We start from the raw sequence: 14,386 nt of genomic DNA, 5'->3' as shown, positions 1-14,386 counted from the left end.
GTGGTATTTTCCCAACCTGGGTTCCACAGGAACCCAGGGAGAATATCACCTGCCATAAGATCTACAAGACTGGGGATCAAAAACATGAGTAGCCTAGATGAGACGGAAAAAATTTTTTTTAACATACCAGGGTAGACTGCTCAGGCTGCTAGCAGCTTTGACTTTTTAAGGTACAGATTGAGATTTTTAGAGTACATAGCCAATCAGCAGCATTCCACAGCAGAAAGGAAATAGAGGAGGGGAAACTTTGAGTCACTCAGATTGATAAAGATCAGTAATCTCTAAGATAGTGGAATGCTATTTCTAGATAGAGTCAGTCTGACTCATCCTATTGTTATCAGGGGGAAAAATTACAGTCTGTAGGTCTCTATAAACATAACCCCATAAGTCAGGTTCTTTGGCCTCCTAGGAAGCCAAAGGTTTATCTGGGAAGCATCCCCCCCCAACCATAGAACTCCTGTTCATCCTCTTCCTCCATAGGACAAATGGTAAAAATGCAGTAAAACCAATTGTTGTCCTAAAGCGATAATCTCCCAGGAGCTTGACTCCTTGCCCAGAATTGCCTCATTACCCAGTGCTGTGAACCAGGAAAAAGATAGATACAGGCTATAAAATTAATCATGAAAAGGATTATACTCCAATATCTTTGTCACTGTGCTATTCCCCTAACGGATTGCTGAAAAAGACCAGGATTCATGCTGGTTCATCTCAGAGATTGTTGATAGAGATCAGAATCTATGCTAGGGTGGCTCACAGATTGCTGAAAAAGAGAGATCAGAAATCATCCCGTGCCTCTATCATGGATGGACGTAATCTTATATCAAATCCCTAGCCTGGAGTAAGGATAACACTAATACCTGTGTAAGGCAGTTACCTCAGGGCTTCTGTGGTTTGGTGGATAGAGAGCTGAAGTCAGAATCAGGGGAATCTGGGTTTGAGTCCCCCTCAGACGTTTATTAACCCTGTGACCCTAGACAAGCTACTTAATCTCTTTAAGCCATAGTTTTCTCATCTCTAAAGTTGGAATCAATTACCTCTAAGGTCTATTCCAGCTCTATATGTATAACTCCATGAAAATAAACGTCTGATCAATATCGGTGAGCCATGAAGGGAGGAAGTGGGCCTCTAGGGGAGCTTCCCTTGCTGTTTGTTACCCTTTCTCGTCTTCTTTCTAGTGTCCTTTAAAAAAGCTCCCACCTCTATTTGCTTATTGAATCAGAGTTCATTCTACACAGCAAGTTGCTATTTTCCTTACATTGAGCCCAAATTAGCCTCCTTTCCACCTTGTTACAAGTTCTAAGGTCTTTCCAGAGCCAAGAAGAACAAATCTAAGGCTTCTGCCATGTGGCAACTCTTTGATTTTTAAAAGATAGCCATCATGTCTTTCTCCTCTGCAACAGTTCTACTGTCCTGTTTCCCATTCACAAAAGTGCTACTCAGCTAGCTCATTGTGGCATAGATTTCTTAAAGGCTACGCTACAGGAATGGCAGTTCTGGTGGATTCTGCTGAGCTAGAAAGGCTTCTGACATTGTTTTGTCCACAGATTTTTATCCATTAGTCTTCCTAAATATTCAGAAGCTCATCAATAGACAGCTGGCCTGCTAGTGATGAATAACCATGGCTACCCATGAAACAAAGAAAAATATGTAACTGTCTTCAGTCTTCCATTTCAGAGAAGGGATCAGAGGTGCTAAGAATTGCAATGTTTTACACCATCTACAAACATAAATTTAAGTATTGCATCCTAATTATGAAATTTTTGTCCAATGAACAGTGAGTTGACTGCCACTGGAAGAACTGAGCCACAGCAGTATTAACATTCTTGCTATAAGGGAAACCAGAAGAAATCAAGAATCTGTGGCAAAGTAGCAGGGTAAGTCATAGGTTCTCATTAGAGTGATTAGCACTTGAGTTGGTGGGGTTGATTTCATCTTCAACCCAAAGACAAGAAATATCATTTCTTGGGGTTCTTGGTCATCTCTCCATTAACACTTAGCACAGGGCTTGGCATGCAGGAGGTAAATGTTTATTGGCTGACTGACTCATCCAGTAGTGAATATAATGAGCAGAAACAAAAAGTCATCAATGAAAATAATTCAACTTACGTTACATAATCTGTTGTGAAAGAAAAAGTTTAAAATCTGTATGACCATCTGTGTAAGATCTAAATCAGTGTTTCCTTGATACTCAATGACTTTAGTGCAAATGTGGACATAGAAAAAGTGGTGAAAAATAAACTGGAAAATGTTTTTGATTAAGGCATAAAAAATAACAAAAGCTTGTAGACTAATCAGAAGATTCTCATCTGTATGACATATACATTTTTTCACAAAAAGAGTTAAAAGGCACTGGACATAAGTATTGAACATTATCATTAAAAAAATTAATTACACTAAAGTAGAAGGAAAATTTTTTGTTAGCTATATGGAAATAATTTCTGAGTCAACTTTCTGTGGCCTTAGTCAGAATAAAGAGCAAAATAACAGCAAAATAAAAGAAATGATAAAGACAAGAAGACATTACATGTAATTACAACAGCTTCTTCCTAACCTATGTAAAACAGCTATCTGCTATGAAAAAATATGAAATGCATATAGAGAGACATTAATTGTGATTATCTTAATTTTTTTTAAGAAATTTTAAAGTGATGTAGAGCTGTTACTACAAGAAGCAAAAAGCCGCAGATGGGAAAAAGTAGATATCTTTGCCAATAGAAGAGATCTGACAATCCAGAAAAAAATAAGTTTGTAACATCATTTGAAAAATATCAGAGAAGGGTGGTGGAAGATCATGAGCATAAAAATTACCTTACAAAATAGCCAGAAGGAATGGAAGAAAAAAGTAAGCAGTAGAAAGTAGTCCATTTGGTGTGGAACCCAACTAACCCATACCATCCCACAAGACTCTAAGGGCAATAACAAATAGACTGAAAGGGAATATATTTACTGGCATTTCTATTGCAATCTCTCACCACAGATGATCAAGTGCAAAAGTGTGGTTTAATTAGCTCTTCAATATCTGATAAGCTATATGAAGAATGACATGTAGGAGACTAGCCAGTCTCCTTTGATTTGGAAAGTTACCAGGATGGATCCATAGGAGAGCAAATTGATATACCATTTCCTGTAGCAATGTCAAAATTAGTTTGATTCATCACCTGGGCATTCCCCATACCAATGGAGTCATAGGTTCTGCCCCTGTCTCTATACCTACTGGAATGGCAGGATAGTGAAGGTTATTCACATCACTGGAGCCTGGACAGCTAAGTGGACCACTAAGATGAGCATTGGTCAATAGAGCAGGTCTTCAGGACAGGAGTTCCAGGTAGGAAAGTGTTAAGTACTCTAAGGTGTGGTTTCTGATTTGGGCATCATGCCTCGTGGGGAAATGGTCAGGGAGCAAGGAAAAGATACTTTTTAAAAATCATGTCAGGAAGATTGGCATCAAGTACACTTAAAAAAAACCTGTGATGTAGGTAACAAAATTTTGAAGGTATTCAGGATTTGATTTTCAAAGTATCTCATTGAAAAAATAGCAAGAAAATGAAAAAAATCACAAATGGTACTATTGAAAAATAAAAGGAAACAGAGAACATCAACAATCATTAACAATTAAGCCTCTCTATACTTCTTTTGCTTCTTTAAATGACCTTTTCAAATCCTTTTTGGAAATATGGAAAGGGAACAAACTGGCTCTTTCAAGACAGTTTTCTAGAGCGGAGACCTTCACAGTCCTAATATTGACTGAGAAAGGTAGAGAATATAATACAATATATATTATGCTATATATGATATATATATATGATATAGAGAATATAATATATCATCGGGTTTACCATTTGTTGACTAAAGAAAGTAAAATACAGCCTTAAAGTCTTTCTTCCAACTAGGTTGAGAGGCAGTGTTTTATGATGAAAAGAACACTGGTTCTGAAGTCAAAGCACTTGAGTTTGAATTTCAGCTCTCATGTTTACTACCTGTGTGGCCTTAAACAAGTTACTTAAACTTCCTAATTAAATAACTGGACCTCAGTTCCCTCATTAGTAAAAATGGACAGGATTGGACTAAATACCCTCTGAGATCCCTTCCACACCTAGATCTATAATCCTATGAGCTTTCCCCATGATTCTCACACTATTGTTAAGCATCTGTAAGGTTTCTTAAAATATTTAAATGCAGATAACTTTGTTCAAGCAATCTTCTAATTATCAATATCAAGTGAGGCATAAAGCTGATGCATGCTTGACAAAAGCATTAACTAGAATCATGGAATTTGTTCTGCAAAGAGACCATATGGAAGAGAGTTTCCCTATAAAAAAGGTTGGGTTCTCCAGATACTCAGGTTTGTTAGTGACATAGTACTGATTGCCTCAAGCCCTGGAATACTCTGGGGTTTCCTCAATGAGATCCATGGCCACTCAAAAGAGATCAGCCTAACAGCCTGGCACAGAAAAAACCAAGTTGATGAATAGTACATATTGCCCAGATTAGTTCATCCATGCATGCATCTCAGACAGACACTGTGATGAATTATTTAGCAATGGCAACCTATGAAACAAAGCACAAATATAAAATGGGTCTGAGCACTGTGCAGCCACCTTCTACTTCCACAGTTATGGTAAGAGATTGATAGGAAAAGGGAGCCACGAGTAATAAAAATCATCCAGTTCTCAGGCTATCTATGAACATTAACTGAACTATTGGTACTTTATCAGAGATCAAATGGACTTTTCAGGTAAACAAAGGTTCTCCTTGAAGAAGTGAAAGAAGGAGTTGGTGAGGATGTTTTTGTTTTCCTCCAGTGCAAAAAGAAATATCATTTCAGGAATTACTTGTTCATCTCACTTTGCAGTTATGTGCATAAGCAAAAAGATAACCATAAAGGTAACTACAGTCTGTGTAACAGCATCTTTACAGAGTATAAGGCACTATTGCAATTCTATTTAAAAATTAATGTTATACTATGAGCTCTGATAGCTGGGGCTGTTTGGTTTCTTGCCTTTCTTTGTATCCCTAGCCCAGTGCCTCACACACATAAATGTCATAAATTCTTGTTAATGAACTGACTTTCCAAATTAATTTACATACATTTTGATTCTGGGTTATTTTAGTGCAAAGATGAGCATGGGGAGGATGGCAAACATGTCAAAAATAGGGCACAGAATCAAGGAACTAATGGGATGAAAGGCTTATAAGATTGCAAAAAGACAATGAGAGCACTGAATAAATTTCAAAAAGTAAAACTGACAATATTTTAATAGAGAGGAAATGGCTAGTTACCAGTTAAAAAGTAATTTCTGAAATCAGCTGTCTATGGAGAGCCAAACCTTTGACTTGTAGAAGAAAGATCAAAATCAATAACAAGTTAGGAGAAAGAGTAAAAATAAAAGATGCCATTCAATCAAAAGAGTTCTGACTTGACCTATTGAAACAATCTCTCCATTTGGTGATGCTGTATGTTTGGCTGTACATCTTGGAATCCTCTCGTCATGAAGGAATTTATGTTGAGGAGCCCCCAAAGAGCAGTAGAGAGACACATGATAGAGGTAAGCTGCTTCTAGCACAGAGAAAATATTCCCTGAAAATGAATTTAACCAGACTCAATTTCTGTTTTGCTCAGGGTCTGTCTTTCTCAGAACATATGGTCGAACATTAAACACAAGACAGTAAATAATATAGCAAAAATCAACATGGCTTCCATCTGCATTAATGTACACATTAGATGAGCTGCTGTGAGTACACCGACCATTCTGTAACATGGGCCATCTTTGTTTCACGGCTTTGGGATCTGGTCTTTCATCCCCCCTGCCCCCCAACGCCCACCCAAGGTTTATTACTTGGCTGTAAAAATAGATTTATAACACTTTAAGTTCTGGCTTAGGAGCAAATTTTGTTTTTCAAATTCAAATTTGTCATTCCAAAAACCAGTTTGACAATTTTTAAAGGTCTTGAATGTTGAAAAGATGTTTACTGCTTTTAAAATACCATTTTATTGCCAAGCTCATAATATGTAAACTACTTTGATTTTTTTTTCTTTTAGTGGTTAGTGATTAGGCAGTGACATGCCTTTAAAAAATGGATACAGCAAAGGCATTTAACTTGGGAAAGAGAGAAATTTACTACATTTTCTCCAGTCAGTTCCTTTCCTAAGTATTAAAATATGTCTACACTGAATATGTGTTTTCATAATGTTAGCTCTAAAAATACCAATGTGTTCTTTGGAAGAAAGGGTAACAACAGAAACATTTTGTTCTGTAACAACAATCGTTTTGTGTGTTTTGGATGCAGAGTTCAGCAGGGGCTATTTAAGAGCTGTACAAATATTAGCCAAACCTTGGAGCCCACGCTTCTGGTTGCCATGGTTGTCAATTGATTTCAGCACTGGATTAGTATCGAGATACATCCAAGGATGAGTCACCTTCCTCTGACCTGAACTCAAGTGGCCCAGAATATCTGTTTGTTCCTGGGTCTGGTATTACAGTATAGATAAAGGGCTTTTGGGATTTAGGATCTGTTCTGTCAGTTGTCAATAATAGGCACTGAATGAGTGGACCTTCAACATGACTGAAATTCATTACTACAGAACTACTTTGGAAATCACTGCAGCATCAAATCTGGGAACCCCAACTGGACAAAATGCAAAGGAACCCAAAGGGAAAATCGGGACTGAATCCCACCATTGCACCCTCAGAGAATGGATTCAGAGGAATAAGTTTGCTAAATGGCAGGTAGGTGGTGCATTGTATAAAGCTTCCTACCTGGAGTCAGGAAGAACTGAGTTCAAATCCAGCCTCCAAAACTTACTAGTTATGTGACCTTGGCCAAATCATGTTAGTTCTGTTTACCTCAGTTTCCTTATCTATAAAATTCAGATAATAATAGCATCTGCTTCCCAGGGTTGTTGTAAGGATCAAATGGGCTAATAATTATTTTTGAATACTACTTTTTCCCAATTATATGTAAAAACAATTTTAACATTCCTTTTTATAAAATTTTGAGTTTCAAATTCTCTCCTTCTCTCCCCTCCCCACTGCTTAATACAGTAAGCAATTTGATATAGGTTATACATATGCAGTCATGCAAAACACATTTCCATATCAGTCATGTTGTGAAAGAATATACAGACAAAAAAACATGGAAGAAAAAAAGGTGAAAATAGTATGCTTAGATCTGCATTCAGACTCTATCAGTCTTTTCCTGGAGGTGGATAGCATTTTTCATCATAAGTCTTTTGGAATTGTCTTGGATGATTATATTGTTGAGAAGAGCTAAGTCACTCACAGCTAATCATCATACAATGTTGCTGTTACTGTGTACAGTGTTCTTCTGGTTCTGCTCACTTCACTTTTCATTAGTGCATGTAAATCTTTTCAGGTTTTTCTGAATCATCCTGCTCATCATTTCTTATAACATAAGAATATTTCATTATAAGTGTATACCACAACTTGTTCAGCCATTCCCCAGCTGATGGGCATGCTCTTCAATTTCCAATTCTCAGATACCACAAAAAGAGCTGTAATAATGTATTTTTATATAAATAGGTCCCTTTCCTTTTTTAAAAACAATCTCTTTGGGATACAGATCTAGGGTTGCTTTTGCTGGATCAGTGTATATGCACATCACCTGGCACATAGTAAGAACTACACAAATGTTAGCAATTCTATTTATTCTCTCAGCTATTCTTTGGAGTTACAGCTGGTGACCACGAAGGTTGACATCTCCGGGGAGTGGCTCGGAGGGAGGAGGCTCCTTTTAACGAACTCAGGAGATTGGAGTAGATGAGTTTGTGTTGCAGCCAGCTGCTTTGGGCTCAGCAGATTGTTAAATTTTCAGTGTGAATACTTATACCTCAGAAATAGCTGAAGATACAAATCAGGGCTTGATTTATCATTTTGTTGATTGTCTAGAACGCTTGACTTAAAAAAGTGAAGGAGAAAATGTTAATAATGCTGATAAAACTTACAAATGAGATGTGGGTACTTTTTTAAAAAAAGAGCTGGGATTTTTTAAACATTTACCAGCATACCTCTGCTCTAAGTTTTTTGCAACTACAATTTGATTTAATACAAGTATGTGTTAGGTGTCCACTGTGTGCAAGGTGCTGGGCATGGAAAGACAAAATAAAAGCTCACATTTATACAGCTTTTAAGGTCTGCAAAGTGCCTTAAATATGTTGCTCTATCTGATCCTCAAAATAAAATCCAAATCAGTAGAACTTATATGGGGTGAGGGAAGGGAGATAACATTTAAAGAGATAAATAAAAACAATATTATATGAAGAGGGAGTAAGCGCTAACAATTTAGTGGATGCAGAAAAACTTCCCATTGAAGATGGCACGTGCGTTTAGCTTAAAAGGAAGCTAAGTATTCGAAGAGGTGACTTCCAAGTGAGGAGGAACAGGGCTTTCAAGGCATGTGACACAGCTAGGCAAAAGTGCAGGTAGAGAAGGCAGTTCCCTCAAGTTTGGGGAGAATAGCAAGTTGGCTAAATTTTATGATTGTAAGTGGGATTCAGGCAATTTTGATCCTTGAATAACCTGTGAACCTATATTGGTAAAAGGTTAATTTAACTATGAAGGCTGCCGAGGAATTGCTATCAAGAAATGATTACGCAGATTTTATGATATCTTAAATGTGTTTATGGTACGGGACAGACCATAATAGCTGCACAGTTCATTATGCCAGCCTTTCTAAAGGCTTCCCTGGCTCATTTTCTCTTTTACTTGCCTTTTTGTCCTTTGGCTTATGTTAATGGGGTGTATATTCAAATTTGTGCTATGAGATTCTAAACTGTACAGCCCCTAAAGGTCACACATCTACATTTTCATGGCGCCATTAATATACATGTCATTCGAAAATGAAATATAAAATTAATGGATCTGCATGAATGTACAAAGTTCATATATGTTGATTATCTTGAGAGCTGTTTCATTTTGCAGGCTCTGTTAAAGTGTTATTTGCCCGGGAATCTTCTAGAATTCCTACAAATTCAAGAATGGTAAAGTACATATTTTGAAATCATCATGGTAAAGATAATCTTAAATTTCACCTTCTGAAATAGTTTCTATAGTTCTGGCCTGATGCTTGTGGAGACTGCCCTGACTCCAATGTGTTCTGTAGGTAACTACAATTTCTTAAAGTTTGTGCTTGCAGAACACAAGCTCTAGCAGCTACTATTAAGCTGGAAAGGGTTGAAATACAGACTCAGTAACAGATTTACATGAATGATTCAAGGACCATCCACAGTAAGTTTGGAAAGGCTTGTCAACTGGCTAGGCACAGGGTAATGAATTTTTGACTCTAACATTTCTTGAAATTCATCTACTAAGTCACAGGCAGGTTGTGATTGGTGTGCCCCACTAGCCTAATTACAGATGCTCTATTTGAAGCAAGACATTTGGGAAATAAGGCAGCTATGATGATTTTTTCATGAACTGTCATGACCTCCACTTTTTGTTCATCCAGAACTGCAGGTGTGGGAAGGGGTGAAAATTGGCAATAGCTACCTCAAAAATGCTCAGCTGCATAAAGTGAAAGAAACAAAAATGACCCTAAGATGGCATTCATTATCACTGTATTTATTTACTACTAGTAATTAACCTTGTCTGTAGGGATGGCCTGTTGCATAGGCAGAGAAACAGACTGTCTCTATAATGTGATCTCTTCATCTTAGAAACTCTTCTGACCAGCTACGTGTAAATAATAGGGTTTTAAATAACATTGCTCTCTTTCACATCTATAGTTAGTGAAATCTACCAGTAGATCTATAATTAAGAAATCTGGCATTCAGGGCAAATTCAGTGGGAATTGGTGATAGGAGGAGTGATGAGAATATACCCTGGTTGAGTGCAGTCACACTGGAACAGTGGGGTGGTACATTGCCTGGAGGGCAGAATTCCAGTCTCCAACCCCTAGGACTAAGAAAGGAAGGTAGCAGCAGAACATGTAGCATTGAGTGAAGGAAGTGGATGAAGAATGGGACTTTCAGAATCCCCGTACAGCACAGAGTAGAGGAAAGGCTGAATAACTTTTACTAGGAAAAATATATCCCACACCCAAAAGGATGGCGTCCTGGGCACCCCATCTTAGTTACTGCCACCAGCATATATGAGACAAAGAAACAATGAGGTATAGAACCCAGATGGTAAGGAACAAAGCTGAAGTTCTCTCCATATTGAGAACTTGAGTCTTTCCTGGTTCTGTAAGGTAGTACCTCAAAGAGTTAAAATTAAACATTTTTTCTATTGCTGTACTAGGCTATTGTTGCCAGCTCTAGTCTCTGATGATGCTTTTCATTTGTATCCTTCAATAGTCAAGGCAGGAGAAGAAGCCGTCTGAATATCGAGCCAGTCCTAGCCCCTCAATGGGCACTTTTTAAAAAGATAAGGTTAGCTTTGGTAAAATTGTGAAAAAATCAGTCTCTGCCCTTTGTACCTCTTTCCAGTACCCTCATGCTGCGAGTTGGCTCCCCAAGGACTATAACTCCAGTGCTCCCATTACCTCAAACAATGCCCCCTCTTCCTGACCTTGTCCTTCTAATAGAAATTTCTCTACCTCCTTTCTCATTCCCTAAGCCACTACACTAGGTGAGAATGAGTAGTAGTGGATTAAATAGATAAACCATATTAGCTAGCTAACAAAATTTCTGCCAAGTCACATAATTACAACTCTAAGTACAGTATATAGAGCAGGATTTATAAGCATCTTCTCTCTTGGGTGCACATGCTTGCACTTGCACAGAAGTGGCTCTAGCCATTTCCTTATTCTTTTAGAATATTTTTAAAAAACACCCTAGGTTATTTAGCATAATGAGTTCCAACTGCCCAAGAGGGATATAATAGTCAGAAAGGCAAATTTGTAGATTAGGGGAGTGCCTTTCTGACACCCCAGAAGAGTGGGAAGTACTGACCAAGAGTGAAACACAACACCTAAGTTCTGGAGGAGCGAGAATCTAGTAGGAGGGATGAACTCAATATTAACTAGTGCTAAGTAGAAAATAACAAACGCAATTCACATTCATGTAAGGATTTAAGGTAGGAAAATCGCTTTAATCTCAGATGATCGTTACCAAAAAATCTTGTGAGGTGACTCCTATTATTATCAGCATTTTATAAATAGGGAAACTGAGGCTTTGAAAAGTTAACTAGTCCACCCATAATTGTAAAACTAATAAGTGAGGAAGGTAGAATTTGAAGTGAATGCTATTATTAACCCCGTATTATAGATGAGGAAACTAAGGCTTTGAGAAGTTAACTAGTGCATCCATGGTTATAAAATTAATAAGAGAGGAAGGCAGGATTTGAAGCCAGGTTTCTCCTAATTCCATAAGTCCTTCCATTATCCTATGCTTCCCTTCAAGAGACTTCTTGTAGTCATCCAAAAAAAAAAAACTCAACCGATTACCACAGCTGCTTCAGCAGACCCTTTATGTATAGAGAAGCCTGTGAGTCCTAGATGGGAAACAACAGAAGTTTTGAATAGCCCAGAAGTATTCTCATTTCAGGGGTGAAAACTTTTTTATATTCTTAGCGGAGACTTCAGTATAGTTCCTCTGACGTCTCCCTGATTGAGACTTGGCACAATTTCACAGGAAAGAGAAGTAATCTAGTATGTCCCCAAAGTCTTAATGCAGTTTTAAGCTTTAATCACTTAAAGACTTTAGGTATGTCCTGTACAGTAGAGAAGAGTACTGTAGAGTGAAGGTGACAAACATGGTAGAGGCTGCAAAACTCCGGAATGTAGCCTGAACTAGATTAAAGTATAATTGGGAAACATTAAACATAACAAATAAAAATACAATAAACCAAAGATAATCTTAATTTGTGGTTTTCTAATTCCAGGATCCTCACAAACTGTTTAACTGCTGCTATTTATGTTGGACACCAGTGGAGCAGAGGAGAGTCTGGCAACAAGGCAACAAAGTGGTGGAGCATCATTTGAAGAGGAGCGAACAGGTGGGAGAAAGGCCTGCAGTCTTTGCTGGGCTGTTGGACAACAGCAGTGAAGGGGTAGACTTGATGTCAGCACCCTATTCAGCTTAGTTGTTGAGATAAAATGAGGCACCAGTGAGTTAGTGAACATGTAACAAACCCTGGCACAGCAAGGATATTTAACAAGGACACAGTGCCACTCAGACTTTCTTTACACAACCTATTCCTACCCTTGTCTCTATATGGAGATGCATTAGATCAGCAGACCAACGTATAGTAACTCTGGGGTCTTCAGTGATCCCTAGGTCAGAGTGGACCCCAATTCCATATGAGTGTGACAATTTTATGTCATCAGGTGACCAGAAAGCTATGTCAAAGGAGATAGGGACCAATCAAGTTCCAGGACAACTTTTTAAAAAATAATATTTTAATTTTTTCCAATAACATGTAAAGATAATTTTTAACATTATTTTTTAAACTTTGAGGTTTTTTCTCCCTCCCTCCCTCACCTGTATCTTCCCTGAGATGGTAAAAAAATTTATATAGGTTATACATATGCAATCATGAAAAACAAATTTCCATATTTGTCATGTTGTGAAAGAAGATGGATGAAAAGGAAAAAAATGAAAAAAATATAGTGTATTACTATGCTTCAATCTGCATTCAGACTCCATCAGTTTTTTCTCTGGAGGTGGATTGCATTTTTCACCATAAATGCTTTGGAATTGTCTTGGGACATTGTACTGCTGAGAACAGGTAAGTCGTTAAAAGTTAATTGTTGTAAAATGTTGCTGTCACTGTGTACGTACAATGTCCTCCTGGTTCTGCTCACCTCACTCTGCATCAGTTAATGGAAGTCCAGGTTTTTCTGAAGTCATCCTACCTGTCATTTCTTATAGCACAACAGTATTTCATTGTATTCATATACCACAACTTGTTCAGCCATTCCGCCATTTATGGAATTTCCAATTCTTTGGCACCAGAAAAAGCGTTACTATAAATATTTTTGTACAAATAGGTCCTTTCCTCCCCTTCCCTTTGTAAAAATCTCCTTGGGATATAGACCTAGTAGTGGTATTGTTGGATCAAAGAGTATGCACAATTTTATAGCTCTTTGGGCATGGTTCCAAATTGCTATCCAGAATGACTGAATCATTTCACAACTCCACAAAGAGTGCATTACTGTCCCAGGGACAGCTTTATTACCTTTTAGGGAAAACTAATCCCCATTGTGGGGAAATGAGAGAACTGTATTCTACCACAGGGTGAAGGATTCACAGAACAGTACCTGGCAAATAAACAGTGGGGTATAGAACCCAGATGTTGAAGAAATGACCTGAAGTCCTCTCCCTTTACTAGAGTACCTATACAAACTAATGCTGTGAGTTACAGGGACTGCACAGATCTCTGGGTAGAAGGTGGGCTCATTACAAGAGATTTGGGAGGTCAGAGGGAATGAGAATAGCCATTCTTTTGCCATGGTGTCCTTTCTTGTCCTTAAGCATAGAAAGAAAGCTTCCTTCCTTCCTTCCTTCCTTTCTTCCTTCCTTCCTTCCTTCCTTCCTTCCTTCCTTCCTTCCTTCCTTCCTTCCTTTCTTTTTATTTATTTCTGTATTTAGATGAGTGCTTGTCAGGCGCAGAGCTGGAACCATTGGGGGAATGTTAGATACTGAAGTCCCCAAGTTCCTCTTGGGTACAGATAATAAGTTAGTTAAGGTGAGAGCTCCCCAAAGCAATTCTTTGTTTAAGTTAAGTAAGCCAAAGCCAGGCTCCTTTGTTTTGGGAAAGACATGAGAGTTGAAGGTACAAATTGTAAAGAAGACTTTAAGTAATGAAGCCAATGTTGGAAATTTCAGGCATGGTGGCAGGCTGGGATAGGAAGAGCCATAATATTTTGGTCACTGAACTGAGGTTGAATTTTTCTGAGAACTTCCAGAGGGACATTGACAGGGTTTTTTTGTGTCTGGTATAATAAAGCATGTTTTGCTCAAAATAATCATAGACCTCCTCTGTTGGCTCAGTAGTTGTCTCCCTAAAAATCTATCATTCAGTGAAGCAAAACTTTCTTTTAAGCCCCACAGGCGACTGTGACTATCAAGGCAGTCACTCGACCTTATCAATAATTGGAAGAAGTTATTCCTTCATCCTAGGGCACAAAGTAAGGGGTGGATATCTCGTTAGGGAGAGCTCCAGTCAGCACTATGCACCCAAGAGGAAATGACTTCCAATCTTCCTGTAATCATTCTTCACTTTTTCATTATATTTATGTTGCTGCATTAATTTGTATAGGCACCTACTATAGAAATGGAAAATTCTTGAGTTTTTCAGCCTAAATAGCTCATTAAGATTTCATCCTACAACATTTTTAACAGGCTACTCATTATTTCTGATGAATTCACACTGTTCCGTACATTTGTGACATTGAATGCACTGGCAGTAATACATTAAGTCTGAGT

At 38.0% G+C, this 14,386-nt stretch overlaps 1 long non-coding RNA gene across 1 annotated transcript; it reads left to right on the top strand.

Annotated features, from left to right (window-relative positions):
• Nucleotides 1-1,787: 1,787 nt before the first annotated feature.
• LOC118836051 lies at nt 1,788-11,949 on the top strand. Its single transcript, XR_005009546.1, has 4 exons — nt 1,788-1,874; nt 5,496-5,546; nt 6,584-6,728; nt 11,841-11,949. It is a non-coding gene; the product is annotated as an uncharacterized LOC118836051 (long non-coding RNA).
• The last annotated feature ends 2,437 nt before the right edge of the window (nt 11,950-14,386 follow it).

Source organism: Trichosurus vulpecula, chromosome 2 (assembly GCF_011100635.1).
Source record: "Trichosurus vulpecula isolate mTriVul1 chromosome 2, mTriVul1.pri, whole genome shotgun sequence".
Lineage (NCBI taxonomy): Eukaryota > Metazoa > Chordata > Mammalia > Diprotodontia > Phalangeridae > Trichosurus > Trichosurus vulpecula.
This window is presented reverse-complemented; position numbering and strand designations above follow the sequence as displayed.